Source organism: Chrysemys picta, chromosome 1 (assembly GCF_011386835.1).
Source record: "Chrysemys picta bellii isolate R12L10 chromosome 1, ASM1138683v2, whole genome shotgun sequence".
Classification (NCBI taxonomy): Eukaryota; Metazoa; Chordata; order Testudines; family Emydidae; genus Chrysemys; species Chrysemys picta.
In genome coordinates, this window is record NC_088791.1 from 300,251,832 (window position 1) to 300,266,902 (window position 15,071).

At 41.0% G+C, this 15,071-nt stretch overlaps 1 protein-coding gene and 1 long non-coding RNA gene across 2 annotated transcripts in view; one reads left to right on the forward strand and one right to left on the reverse strand.

Annotated features, from left to right (window-relative positions):
• Positions 1-15,071, forward strand: part of FOXO1 (forkhead box O1) — an 88,538-nt gene that overhangs the window by 2,337 nt on the left and 71,130 nt on the right. The gene's annotated exons all lie outside the window — the stretch shown is intronic.
• Positions 3,463-6,573, reverse strand: LOC135980884 (uncharacterized). Its single transcript, XR_010597804.1, has 2 exons — positions 6,476-6,573; positions 3,463-4,863 (listed from the first exon to the last, which is right to left on the reverse strand). It is a non-coding gene; the product is annotated as an uncharacterized LOC135980884 (long non-coding RNA).

Genomic DNA, 15,071 nt, shown 5'->3' on the forward strand with positions numbered 1-15,071 from the left:
GTTCTCTATAGCAAGTGGCTTGACCTTTCTGTCACTTCACACATCACCAGCAACTCTAAAAGTCGGCCATTAGCTCTAATGATGGCTAGACAACCTGCTATATTAATCAGTTACATCTTTTCTAAAACTGTCTATTTGAATTGGATTACAAAGTGCTACTTGTCTGAATACACTGATTATTAATGCACTGCCCTTTCCCATAGTCTTTACTGGGGACAATATTTAAACAGTTAATTTACTTCAAAGAAGTTAACCTTTGGTTTGATGCTGTATAAAGCTTGCTTTGTATACTTTCATGACAGAGGTATATAGGGTTTTGTCACTACCTACCAGATTATTTTTAGAAGAGGCCTTCTGTTTTTTTGCCTCTAAAAAGGGAGAAAAATCCCCCCACGCAGTGGGTTACATCACAGGAATTAATTTGATACCTCCACAGTATTTTACAAGTTTTAGTGTTTTCTTCTGGCTGGTTCATAATATAATTTCAGTCACTATTAGTTGAATTTTGCAATGTTGTAGATTTATCAGTTTTTCCAAATACATTGTACTTGGGTTTCTAGTTTAGATAATACTTGAGGCTTTTTAAATATTGGGGTAGTTGTCCATCCAAACAATGTCTTTTAAATTTCCCCCCTCTACCTCGGGATATGGTATTCGGAAAGGAACATTTTTTGTTTTTATAGGTAGACAGCATCCTGCAGAGTTCTTGTAGTATAAAGTTACAAAAACAAAAGGACAATACTTTGCTAAATTTACCGGTAGGAGCTAAGAAACCTAAAGGTTGATGTGTGTGAAGAAATTTGAATGATCAAGCTTAACAGAAAGACCAGCATTTAAAAATGAGATCTTTCAGGTGGTTGTGCAGTCGGTTGGTATAGGCTGAGATTATGTCAAGTGCATTTTCAGTTTGAGTAAAGGAGTATTTAAAAAACTAGAAAGTCTAAAAACAATGTCACTAACTAATTACTTTGTATTCTATTACTTTTGGTGGTGCATTGTTTTAACAAGCCCTACAGAGCTTTAGCTCTCAAATTAAGACTTTCCTGTTCCCAACATTTGTTTATAGACTAAAAAACTGCTACTGTTACTTTGTTGGATGTGGAATGTTTGGGTTTTTTTGGGGCTGTCATAGTCTATGAACCCCTATTTAAGTATGGCTTTTTTAATGTTTATTGTACTGTCTCCTTGAGCATAAGTCACTGATTCCTTTTTCTCCTCGTGCATATTTTTGACAGGATGGTAGGAAAGTGGTTAACCACTTATACATCCAGTCATTCCTAATTTCTTGCTTAGGTAGTAGGTGGAGGCTTTTTTACACCCCCCCCCCCCCCCACACACACACACTTCAGGGTTAGTTATCTAAGTCCTGTTGAACTGAAAACCCTTATGCAGTCTTAAATATTGTCTTGCTACTGCTCCACCATAATATATTCTAGGATATTCTGCTTTTAACCAGTTTTATAGCTGAGTTGACTGAGGCACAAGGAGTTCAAGTCACTTGCCTCATTTAACATGATGAATCAATGGCTAAGCTTGAATAAGGGTCTTTTTGGCTCAGGATCTGTTATTTTAGTACAGTATTGTAATCAGTGGACCTTTTTTTAGGTGTAATTAAAACATTCTAAATTTCAGTCAGTTATGGGCCCTGAAAAAGGAGTGTTACTAGGAAGGTTGAATATAGATTAGAGGGTAAACTTTTGCTGACAGAATTTGTAATGGTCTTGGGTCCATTTATTTATGACCTGCAATACACAGTATAGTATAGTTGCCTCTTTCTCACTTGGATTGCATGTCTTATTTGAGTAAAATGTCTGAAAAAAACTTCCCATATTGTTGTTGTTAGAGTTTAGATGCTTTTACAATTATAAACCTAATGTAGTGAGCTGTCAAATTACACACCTTGTTTTGAGTAGAAATTCAGAATGAAATGTTTAAACAAGATCTAATTTCCAGTGCCTTCAGCCTTAGTTATGATATTCTGCATTGGTAACTGATTATTTAGGTCACTGAATAGGTCTCCTCAGTTTCAAGTGTCTGTGATTCTATAACTACCAAATTGTAATTTCAGTTGTTAAAATTCTTTTAGTGAAAAATGCAGTTTAACTAGGTCAGCTTTATCTATCAGGTACTGAAAATAAACAGAGTCCAGGTCTAGTCTGGTATATTTCTTGATTGTTAAAACTTCATCTCCATATTGTGAATAAAAGGAATGTGAAAGCCAAAGGCAATATAATTTTACATTACACAGAAATTGTACTTAAGTACATACTTAAGTAACCTTGACTAAAGTAGGTAAAATTGATCTCAGTTATATGTGTGCGTAGTCTGCGTAGAGTTCCTGAGAATTTCTAGTCTGAAATGTAAACTCTGCCAGCCCCCCTCAAAAAACCAATGCCCACATGCTCATCAACTCTTCTGAATGAATCATGCAACAAAGGGAGAGCCTAAACATTCTTTACCAAACCCTTTTGTACTATTGAACAGTAACAAACACTGTTGATAACCATATTTGCTTAAAAAGAATTGTAGAAAGACCAAGATCTGTTGTAGTGATAACAAGAAAGTTACTGAGTGTGTTGTAAAGAAGCACAAAGATTTATGGTACTATTCCAGTCAAAACAATCTCTTACCCAAGTTATGCGGATAAGGGTAGAATGTGGTTAAGAAATGGAGTCTGTTGTGGTGGCAGTGGACTTACCTCTGAGGGAAATAACTATGGGTAACTTTTTTCCTTATATAAGTCTGATTTTTGGTTAGATATCCTATATAAACTCAGACACCTGGTGTGCACACACTGCATGATGTGCAGCTTTGTTTTACTTCAGAACAGTTGTGAGATTAATTATAAAGAACATCTATCACATCCTCTCTTTCAGCACTTGCTGCTCTAGTTCTTTTATTCAGCCTTTGAAAATGGAATAAAGCCAAAAGTTGACCCTACCAACATTCAGATATCCTCAGAGTAATTCTTTAGACAGAATGTTCTGTTGAAACAGAAAATACTACTAACTTTTGATGGCTTTCGCTGTAAATTGGGTATATTATTTAAGTCTTGTGGAGATTATTAAGATTGCATCACTGGTTACACCTTCTTGACTTCTGGCTTAGTGAAGGCTTGATCACCTAGATTTACCTGTTGTCCTGGCTATAGGAATGAGACTAGATGATAGCAAGTTGCAGAAGTATGAGTGGAAGTATGCCTGATAGGGTGAGTCCAAAGCATATGCTGAGTTGAATGTCTTTATCCATAAGAATTGTTGTAGTGGTCTTGACTAACTCATCATTGAATAAGTGTCTATACAAAGATGATTCTAGGGTGTGGTATTGATTGAAAAGCCACATAACACAATCTTAAATATTTCAAAAGCCTTTTGCAAATAGAGTACAGAGCACTTTACAAAAATTTGAGAAACCTTAATTTGATATCTGAATAACTGGAAATAACAAAAATGCATTCCATGCTGAAGTATTTAAAATAGGTGTTATCAAACATGTAGGTTTTTTTTTAATATGGAAGGTGATAGGATTCTAGTTGATAAACACTGAATTTACACTGCAGAATTGTTACATGCTCAAACAGTCATGATACAAGAAGTGTAGGTATCTAACTTTGTGCCTTTGCGATAGAAATTGATACTTTCCTAAGTGATTTGTGGACTGATAACATCATGCATTGCTATATGTCTTTAATTTTCAGTGAGAGGGACTCTGCCAACTTAAAACATATTGTAAATAAACATATTTGGTCTGATGTCAAAATAAATCTTTCATAGCCATAAATGTCTGTCCATTGCCACCTCATTTCATACAAGCCACTAAATAGCTCTCAGTAGTAACTTTCACTATTTTTAATTGGCAAGATTCAAACCCAGTGACTCAAGTGAGAGGCTCTGTATAGAAGAGTGCCTGCATTCTTATTTATGTGCTGAGATGTTATGATCAGGAAAATAAAGCCAGTTTTGGGAATTAGTACTTGTGGCAAACTTATGTGGCAATAGCATATTTGTTTTAAAGGGATGTATATGTATCTCAGATGTACAAGTTAGTTTAATGTAATATTAAAATGATTCTGGCAACTTGAAAGCTAGTTAGTTCGGTTTAAAAAAAAAGAATTAAGTGACTTCAGGTCTGAGGGCTTCTTGCCAACTTCTGTGGCTTTATAAACTCATTTTCCTATTCTGTTTCAGACAACAGAAGACAACAGTATTTTTAAAGGTCCACACAGATAGGCGCAAAACTGACTGTTTTGGGGCAACAATGAAATTAATGGACAGAAAATTCATGTGCTGTCAAATGCACATGAAAGATCTTTTCCATCTTTTAGTTATACCAGCTGTAACCGTAGTAGATTTAAAAAACCCTCACTTCTGTATGATTTAAAAAAAAAAAAATTATCATGCCCCTGTAGGTTACACACAATTAAAGTAGCAGGAAGTCAGGAATGTGAAAATTAAAAATTCAGACAGTAATGTTAATTTGATCATACTACAAATCCTATATATTTTAAATTTTACCCTTATGCCATATATATGAATGTAATATTAAGGTATATGATTAAGTAAAAAACAAACCAAGACTGGAACATAGTGTGTATGTCCAAGGTGGCTCGAGTTAATGTTTCCGATTAAATCTTGAATGTGAACCTAAAATGTGCAGAATACTGTGAATGCAACAAAATTGCATACAGTCGAAGATCACAATTTCTATTCCTGATAAAGCCGGTTGTTTTTGGTGTGGATTTTCCTATGTGTGTTTCATTAATGCTTATAATCTTTCTTATACAAACTGTTAATGCAGCAGCAGCACATGTCCCTGTGCAAGTCCTCTCCTAAGGCTGGGCAGTTTGAACATGCATTTCATATCCTAAAGAGGAGCATACTTTCATTAGCATCTATTAACAATCAGAGATGAATATTGAGCATGCTCTTAAGTGGTTTTTTTTAAAAGTGCTTTAACATTTTTATTTATTTCCTACCTTACTTGTCTCCTCCCCACCCCCCATGCCCATGTACTCTGTGGTAAGATGGACCTAGGTTTTGTGGTAAAAGCCCATGATTCTGTCATCCTCTCATGGCGAAATAAAATTAGGCAATCTGTATGTTAGCCATTGTGGTGTAGCCATTTTATAATACATTCAGTTTGGTTATGTCCTTTTCTGATTTTTTTTTTTTTAATATGCTCCAGATTTTTGTATTAACTGCATTGTAGAAGTTGTCAGGGGAGCTGGAGATTTTGGTAGCTATGGCTTTTGGCACACGGGACAGTGTAAGAGAGGCAATCTGAGATGGTGGGATAAAGCTTTTAGTTGGATGTTTCTGATAAAATAATCCACAGTAAAATAATTGGCAGTGTTCTTTAGATTTGAGTCAACAGTATTGAGATAAATTGGGCAGTTCACGCCTCTATGAACTATTGTTTCAGGCTGTCTGCAGATTCAAGATGACACTGCCTTGTTATTTTACAAACCATGAATGCTAGACACCCTTTTTTAAATGAATGCTTTGAGAGCATAATTGCTGACAAATTCCATGGCAATGGAATTGCAAAATACACAGGACACTGGTTATGACCATGCTGAGCTTCAGTCTTCAGCCACCTTTTTGTTTTGGAAAAAATGTGAAAACAGGGAGTTCTAATGGAAGTGATTTTGTAACTCTGAGTATAGCAGGTACTGATCCTGCCAGCTAATTAATACAAAGACATACCAAATATTTCTAGTAAATACACTCTTTCTTTCTTTCTGAAATTATATACAATAGCGGTTCTGAGCTGATGATAGGCGTCTGTCTGAAGTCAGGAGGGACCTCAGGTTAAGTCATACATGCAGCAGTTAACTGTGACTTTCTTAGCATTTGCTAGTTTACACTAGAGTATTGATGAGTTGTGTAGAATTTTTATTTATGAATTAAAATGCAGGGCAGTTGAATTTGATGTGGTAAGAATTCTGCCCTTTACCACACTAGCCTGAACTTCTTATATCTAAAATGCACAAGGGAACAATCATGCATGTATTGGAGAACTGCATTTATGCTTCTGCATATAGAATTTCACTAGTTTGGACTGTATTTAAATATTGTTTACTGCACTTTACCTACTGAAAAGAATATATTTGCTGAGTTATTCATGAGTCTTCATCCAGCAAAGTTGCTGTGTAGCTGTCTTTTAGGCTTGTAATGTGCAACTATCATATGTTAGCCCTGGTGCAATGTAACATGACTGCTTTTGCAGTAGCTTTCAATTAGGTCATAAATGAAGATACAGTGAATGAAATCAAATGCTAAGATTGCACTGGAGACTGCTGCAGATTTTTGATTTCACTAGTCTTGGTATCTATTTTAGATCTCTTTTATATGAATATTGAAGAAACTACGTGTCATGAAGTTGCTTAAAATCTGAGAGATGCTTAAGGGGTGGGTTTATTTGCTCCATTTGAAACACTGTTGCAATAGTTGCTAAAGATTTTGAAGTACTTTACCATTTGTGGATACATCAGGGGACAAGAGGCTCAGTTTGAAAAGTGTTTGCTGAAAATCTGCTGGAACTGCGTGCATCGCTGGGTGGAGTGGATTAGTCCTAGAATTTTGATGTGCAGAGGAAAAAGTTAAGGCTTATTGCTGAATAATGTGGGAGGAAAAAATGAGGTTCAACAGAGGTAATGAGAAGACCTGGCTATGTTTCAGTACTCCTTAAACTTTGTAAGTTGCAAGTTACAACTTACAAAGAGAATAGCTAAGTGGTTGTTGGTGTATCATACGTGTGCTGCTGCTGCTTTGTATTGAGAAGGTTTCCTCATTCTGAGCCCATGGCTGATAACATTTAGGGCTGAAACTTCTCTGAAATGTTTCTGAAATATTTGTTGTTGGTCTAGAAATTAATTTTTGGGCAAGCTAGAAAATCCTTTCAGCTGTTTGGTTTGCAACAGCACAGAGTAATGTTTTCAGTGATTATTGCGGCTGTCTTGTGCTCACATAATTCAAGCAGTTTAAGTTCCAAATTTCACATGCATGTACTGAATATAGTATATTGTGCATGTGCAGTACATTTCCTTACAAGAGTACTTATCCAGACTTATATTTTGAGAACCCCATAATTTGCTTTACAAGCTAAAGATGGCCTCTTTCCTGCAGAGTATAGAAACTAAATTACATCTGTGCACTGTAATACATAGAAGCACTTGCTTAAGTGATTAGATATTGCAATACGTGAAGACAGTATATTATTCAGAAGTCCTCCCGTATTAGACCTTCCCAGTGCTGGCACTGAAATGTGAAAGAACTGTGTAAATCCCACTGTCACTGCCCTTTTCTTTCTCTCTCTTTTGAAAGGTATTAAAAGCTCAAAAACACTATTAAAGCAGTGCAAAAACTGAGATTTTAATTGCCCACCAAAAAAAGGGGGGAGGGATTGAAAGCTGTTGTTCCCACAACAACCAGAGCGCTGTCATAATGGATGTAGAAAGCATTGGGGAAATCAGATAGACAGTAATGAAATATTTATATGTGCAAGCAGCCATTTTATTCTCCATGGAAACTATAACTTTGTACAAAGTTAGAACTTTTATTTAAAGGGGCCAGATGGCGCAGTGCAGCTACTTTGCTTCACATAACCTAAAGTAATTGGTGTGGGGAGATCACTCCAATGTAAAGCTGATCCTCTGCTGACATAGGCAATGTGCAGCTCTGATGGCACTCCCTTTCCCTTTCGCCCCATCTTCTGGAATACAGAAGCATGCATGGGGGAAGGTGGTATGCCTGAAAAGCAATTATACCCTGTTATTTTGCAGCTGTGTTTTCTGCCCCATGCAGCTGGTCTAAATTTGATCAGTTCTTCAGTCCTTATGTTGCTCTAATCCAGCACACAGGCTCTTTTACAGAACAGCAGCTGGATCAGGAAAGAGCGACATGATCCTTAAGGAACCTTTTCATTCCTCCCACCTTGTACTCTACTGATCTGCTGGATCTGGCCTAGTCTCAGTCTTAACGTTGCATTCATATAGGTTTTATGAAGTACATAGAATTTGTCTTTTTTTTTTTAATAGTGAATTCAGCAGTGTTTTATTATTTAAACTGCCTTACTGCTAGACCACTTGTGACAGTCCTTATTTAACATCTTGTAAAGAAACTTTTCCCACGGTCATACATGCTGGGTTTTGAGAGTGTCTTAGGAGTGCTGAGATGCAAGAATTGGTTATATAAAAGAGTAGTTCAAATACAGATTACATCAACTTTTCAAATAGGTAATAGAACTACATAGATCCGATCAGATTTTGGGTTTAACATTGATAGTGCGAATTTGTGATTCCATATTACAACAAAAGTTAGCAAATTCTTTAATTCTCTCAGGTTTGACTCCAGTAATTATCCGTTTAAACTAGGCAGTTAGATAAGACTGAAGCAACTTGTTCTAAATATGGTGACTTGTTAGACTGCATTTATTGTGCAAATGAGCTTACATCCTGCAAGATCAGCAGAAATGTTTGTTTACTTAAAGGGAAGTGGATTAAATTAGGTGACTTTAATTACATGAATTGCATACCTATCAGTAATGAGATTAAGGCATTGGATTTGTTACCCACTACGCTATAGAAGGCTGTCTTCCTATGCCCATAAAGTGAATAAGATAATTGCAAGTGGTGATTGAGCTAAAGCCACCCCAAATTTCATTTGCAAGTTGGTAAAGTGTTGTTGCCACTGGAGTATATTTAGAGTCAGACATCACTTCTCTGCTAGTCCAGAAGGCACATTTTGGCCTATTTTAAACAGCTGAAGGGAGAAAGAACACTTACAATGGCGCTACTTCAGAGTAAAACTGGAGTAATGCAGTAATGAATCAGGGCTGAAGATTCCTAGTTTGTCTACAGTGGGTGCAATTTGTATATGCCAGATTAAATCAATCCCTTAAATAAAGTGGGTTTTTTTTGCAAACTCAATGAATTAATATATTAAAATTTCTCTAGTGTTTGGGACCCAGTTTCACTACTCTTAGAGGGGTTGCTTTAGAATCATTGTGTTATGGAATTACTGTAGTCCTAGGTCTCTCTTAAATTAGTGCTTTTAATTTCCAGTCAAGGTATCTGATTTTTGGGTAAAGAGGAACTTTTAATTCTTTTTTTAAAATCAGAAAAGAAAAAAAAGTTCTTTCTTGCAGCTATTGAAGTATCAACAGAGTCTAACATTACTAGCTCTGATTTGTTGAATGTAGTCCGGAGCAACCATCAATAATTCCCCCTTGAATCATTGGCCTTGGCTACACTTGCAGATGTACAGCGCTGCGAGTTAAACCTGACTTCGTGCAGCTGAGTAGGGAAAGCGCTGGAGTCTGTCCACACTGACAGCTGCCCAGCGCACTGTCGTGGCCACATTTGCGGCAATTGCAGCGCTATTGGGAGTGGTGCATTATGGGCAGCTATCCCACAGAGCACCTGTTCCCATTCAGTGCTGTGGGTTGTGGGAAGGGGGCGTGGGTGCGGGGGATTCTGGGTCCTGTCCCAATGCCCCGTGATGCATCGCTTCGCATTCCAGAAATCCCTTTGTTTCCGTCCACCTTTGGCGCCATCTTTCAACGGTTTCTGTGCAGCGCGATCTGTCTGCGGGAAATGGAGTCCGAACTGTTGAGGCGTATGCTGACGAGTCTCGCCAGCACGTTACATTTGGCTGTCGAGCTATTCCTTAAGATCCAAAATGACAGTGAGAGTGAGGAGTCCGATGATGCTATCGAGCCGTGTAACGTGTACGACACGAAATTGCTTGTGGCATTCACGGACATGCTCAGCACCGTGGAACGCCATTTTTGGGCTCAGGAAACAAGCACAGAGTGGTGGGATCACATCGTCATGGAAGTCTGGGATGACGAGCAGTGGCTGCAGAACTTTCGGATGAGAAAAGCCACTTTCATGGGACTGTGTGAGGAGCTCGCCCCCACCCTGCGACGCAAGGACATGAGATTGAGAGCTGCCCTGCCAGTGGAGAAGCGGGTGGCTATTGCAGTCTGGAAGCTGGCAACTCCAGACAACTACCGGTCGGTCGCAAACCAGTTTGGAGTGGGAAAGTTGACCGTTGGAATCGTGTTGATGCAAGTTTGCAAGGCCATTAATCGCATCCTACTCAGAAGAACTGTGACTCTGGGTAACGTGCAGGAAATAGTGATGACTTTGCACAAATGGGGTTCCCTAACTGTGGAGGGGCAATAGATGGGACGCACATTCCTATTCTGGCACCACCCCACCTAGGATCCGAGTACGTTAATCGGAAGGGCTATTTCTCTATGGTTCTCTAGGCGCTTGTGGATCATCGTGGGCGTTTCATTGACATTAACACAGGCTGGCCCGGAAAGGTGCATGATGCACGCATCTTTCGGAACACTTGGCGGTTCAGGAAGATGCAGGCTGGGACTTTTTCCCCAGAGCGGAAGATCACGGTAGGGGAAGTTGAAATGCCCATTGTGATCCTTGGAGATCCCGCTTACCCGTTAATGCCGTGGCTCATGAAACCCTACACAGGGAGCCTTGACAGCAGCAAGGAACGGTTCAACTATAGGCTGAGACAGTGCCGAATGACTGTGGAGTGTGCCTTTGGCCGTTTAAAGGGCCGCTGGTGATCTCTGTATGGGAAGCTGGACTTGGCCGAAAACAGCATCCCCGCGGTTATATCCGCGTGCTGTGCCCTCCATAATATTTGTGAAGGGAAGGGTGAAAGCTTCACTCAGGCATGGACCTCCGAGGTTCAACACCTGGAGGCTGAATTTGCACAGCCAGAGAGCAGGGCTATTACAAGGGCCCAGCGCGGGGCTGCAAGGATTAGGGATGCCTTGAGGGAGCAATTTGAGGCTGAAAACCAGCAGTGATATCTGGTGCCCTGCACGGGAGTGAAGTGCAGTAGTTCCAATCTTGTCTTAGCAGACAAGCAGACTTGCAGTGCCTGTTTATTTCCTGGGCTAAGGAGTCTTTTACTTTATGCAATAATAAAGAATGTTTTCAAAGCCAAAGAATCCATTTATTGAAAAGAAACAAGGGGGTGGAGTGGGGAACAGTGCTCCAGGCTGCATGGCTCCAGGGATTCAGTGGTGGGCTGGATGGAAACACCCCGATCACTCCCGTTTTCCTCCTCCTCCTCCCCTACCCCCCCACCGGCTCTGAAGTGTCCATGGTGGCGCTCGGAGTGGAGGTGGGGTTAACCCCAAGTATCGCATCCAGCTCTTTGTAGAATCGGCAGGTCGTGGGGGGAGCACCCGAGCAGCCGTTTGCGTCGCGGGCTTTGCGGTAGGCACTCTGCAGCTCCTTCACTTTAATCCTGCGCTGCAGGGCGTTCCGGTCATAGCCCCTTTCCATCATGTCCTTTGATACCTTCCCGAAGGTATCGTAATTCCTACGGCTGGAGCGCAGCTGGGACTATACAGCTTCCTCCTGCCAAACACTGATGAGGTCCAGCAACTCGCCATTGCTCCATGCTGGGGCTCGCTTGGTGCGTGGAGGCATGGTCACCTGGAAAGATTCGCTGATAGCACTCCACGCCACGCTGGGCTGAGCAAACAGGAAGGGGATTTTTAAAATTCCCGGGGAACATAAGGGGTCGGTCACATGGCTGGTTATCTGTGGCTAGGGCAGTAGAGTTTCAACTGATGACCAGAGTGGCTAGAACAGGCATTGTGGGATACTGCTGAATAATTCTGGAGGCCGTTCACAGCGCATTGGGCGGCCACGCTGGCGCCGCAGCGCTGCAGCGGCAGCGCAATATTCGCTATTCCTCTCGGAGAGGTGGAGTACGTGCAGCGCTGCAACCACGGAGATACAGCGCTGCAAATGCTTTACCAGTGTGGACGGGGAGTGAGGTACAGCGCTGGGGGAGCCTTTACAGCGCTGTAACTCGCAAGTGTAGCCAAGGCCATTGTCAGATTCAAACCTTGGAAGAAGGAAAAACAGTTGGGAGATGCTTGTGCCAGGGTGAACCTGAATCTTTTCACTCTAAGGAGACTTGAGATTGGCCACTAAAATATTAGTTCATTGACTAGTAATAGGCCAGTTCACCAATTCCTTTTTGTTAAGAGTTTGAATTATGAGCTAATAGCCCTTTTACGTCAGGATTTCAAGTTGGCTGGAGTTTTCTTAAAGACTTACTTTTAGTTCTTAGACTAGCTTGCAAATATTCTGGCAGTTCATGTGTATCTGGCACTGATATACTGTAGGTAACAGGAAGGAATAAGACTTCCTGTTATGTATTACAGGGAGTATGTTAATTATCTAGTGATAAATATACACCAGTTAAGACTATTTAAAGTAGAATATTTATGGTGGCGAGTCTTAAAAATATTGTGCTTTTGGTTGATCTCTGTTTATGTTCTTCCAATAAAGCATTTTGTTTTTTTCTCATTGTTCCAGCAAGGAAAGTAAATAGTTGAGGTAGAGTGGAAGATTCATGATAAAGAAGCACTTCAGAAAGAGATTTCTTAGTTAGGTTCCTTAATGTGAAATCGCTAGTTGGTCAGCAGTCCTGATAACAGAATGCTTTTTTAAAAAATAAATAAATTTGCATGAATTTGATGCTAATGAACATGAAGGATTAATCTGCTAGAGACAGGTATGGTGCAGGTACTGGGTTCTCTGCACAGCGCAGTCTCCAACTATTTCAAATTGCCTCTTCTCTGTTAATCTAGACCTGGGCCTTTTGAACCAAGACTGCCTTGTGCCAAAATGGAGGCTTTGGCTAGACTGGGGTGGGCAAACTTTTTGGCCTGAGGGCCACATCAGGGTTCTGAAACTGTATGGAGGGACAGGTAGGGAAGGCTGTGCCTCCCCAAACAGCCTGGCCTCCGCCTCCTCCCACTTCCTGCCCCCCTCAGAATCCCTGACCCATCCAACCCCCTCTGCTCCTTGTCCCCTGGCCCTCCCCACCCCTAACTGCCCACTGGGACCCCATCCCCTATCCAATCCTCCCTGTCCCCTGACTGCCCCGATCCCTATCCACACCCCCGCCCCCTTACAGGCCCCCCGGGACTGCCACACCTATCCAACCCCCATTCCCCATCTCCTGACCTGCCCCCCCCCAGAACCTCCTCCCCATCCAACTGCTCTCTGTCCCCTGACTGCCCCCCAGGACTCCCTTCCCCTTATCCACCCCCTTACCATGCTGCTCAGAGCAGCAGGACTGGCAGCCGTGCTGCCCGGCCGGAGCCAGCTGTGCCGCCGTGCAGCCTGGCAGGAGCTCACAGCCCTGCTGCCCAGAGCGCTGACAGCACGGCGAGGTGAGGCTGCAGGGAAGGGGGGACTGCAGGGGAGGGGCTGGGGGACAGCCTCCCCAGTCAGAAGCTCAAGGGCCAGGCAGCATGGTCCCACGGGCAGTAGTTTTCCCACCTCTGGGCTAGACCAATGTCCAGGAAAGTTTAGGGCAAGAACACAATTGTTTTAACCTAATCAAATTGAACTTCGATCTTTTGATTCAAACTTGATTTGAACCTAGATCTTAGGAGTTCATAGGAAAGAGGAAAAAAAATCCTTTTTTGGGGGGGAAGGGGAACCCAAAATGTAATTAGATTCCTAATTAGAGGCCACTTTGCTTTCTTTCCATTCATTAGGATGACTTTGTGAAGCCATCCTAATGGAGGTCACAGGTGTATAAATGTTATTACAGAGGCTATGGCTACACTAGAGAGCTTACAGTGGTGCAGCTGCATCACTGTAAGCTCTCCAGTGTAGCTGCTCTAAACAGACGGGAGCGAGCTGTCCCCTTGGCTTAAATTCTCTAGCCCCTGCAAGCAGCGGTAGCTATGTTGTCGGGAGAAGCTCTCTCGCCAACATAGTGCTCTCCACACCAACACTTAAATTGGCATAAGTTATGTCATCAGGGGGTGGCTAATTCACCCCCCCCCCAAGTGACATAATTTATGTTGACTTAAGTTGTAGTTTCAGAGTAGCAGCCGTGTTAGTCTGTTCCATTCTATATGCATCCGAAGAAGTGGGCTGTAGTCCACGAAAGCTTATGCTCTAATAAATTTGTTAGTCTCTAAGGTGCCACAAGTCCTCCTGTTCTTCTTTTTAAGTTGTAGTGTAGCCATAGCCTGAGTTATAACAAATTATTACATTTCAAATACAGACATAATCTGACTGCAAAAACTGTGTGTCCTCCTTTATTACTTGCATGATAAAATGAACAACTTTTGAGCCCTAGTTTGAAGTTAAAAACCTAAACATTCACCTATCTCCCCCCCTCATCCCCACCACTCCTTTTTCCTTGAACACGTATATCCACATTTATCACTATAATAGACTTGTCCTCAAATTTCTACCACCAAGGGAATCTGTGCTCCAAGAACTGAACAGTCCTCTAGTAAAATTAAGGGTATTCATATTCTAACAGATATGAATTGCCTCCAGTGATTGCACAATACGTATTCTGTTAGCCTGACTGCATAATAGTAGTATGCACATGCATAGAAATAGCATTTTTGGGAGCGGGGAGGAGGAGAATATTTAGCAAAGAGCGCTAACACATTCTTTACAACAACTGGGATAGCAGTATTACTGGCTTTGGCCATTGATCAGACAGCCTCCAAAGATAAAGAATAGAAGAAAAGACAATTTTTACTTGAGCAATAACAAATGCAGAAATCAGTTCATGAGGACTGGCCCTCTGGGAGGAGTTTTTAGTCTGAGGCACAGTGTCTAGGCAGTTTAGTCATCTGTCACTCTTTCAATACTCTTTCACAGTCAATACTTTCACTCTATGCATCTGAAGAAGTGAGGTTTTTATCCACGAAAGCTTATGCCCAAATAAATCTGTTAGTCTTTAAGGTGCCATGAGACTCCTTGTTGTTTTTGTAGATACAGACTAACACGGCTACCCCCTGATACCTGTCTAAAGAAAATGTCCTGAGGTGTGGCAATTACTACTATGAGAATAAAACAAAGAAAAAAGCATTGCATATAGATATTTTTAATAAATGATCGTTTCAGTTGAATGCACTGAGCGCTAGCCTGTCAGATCAGTATATGAATGTTCAACATTCCACTCAACTTGTAACTTAATTTGTGACTTCCTACATTGTATTGTATTTCTCTGGAAAACAGCGCCACTGACTCT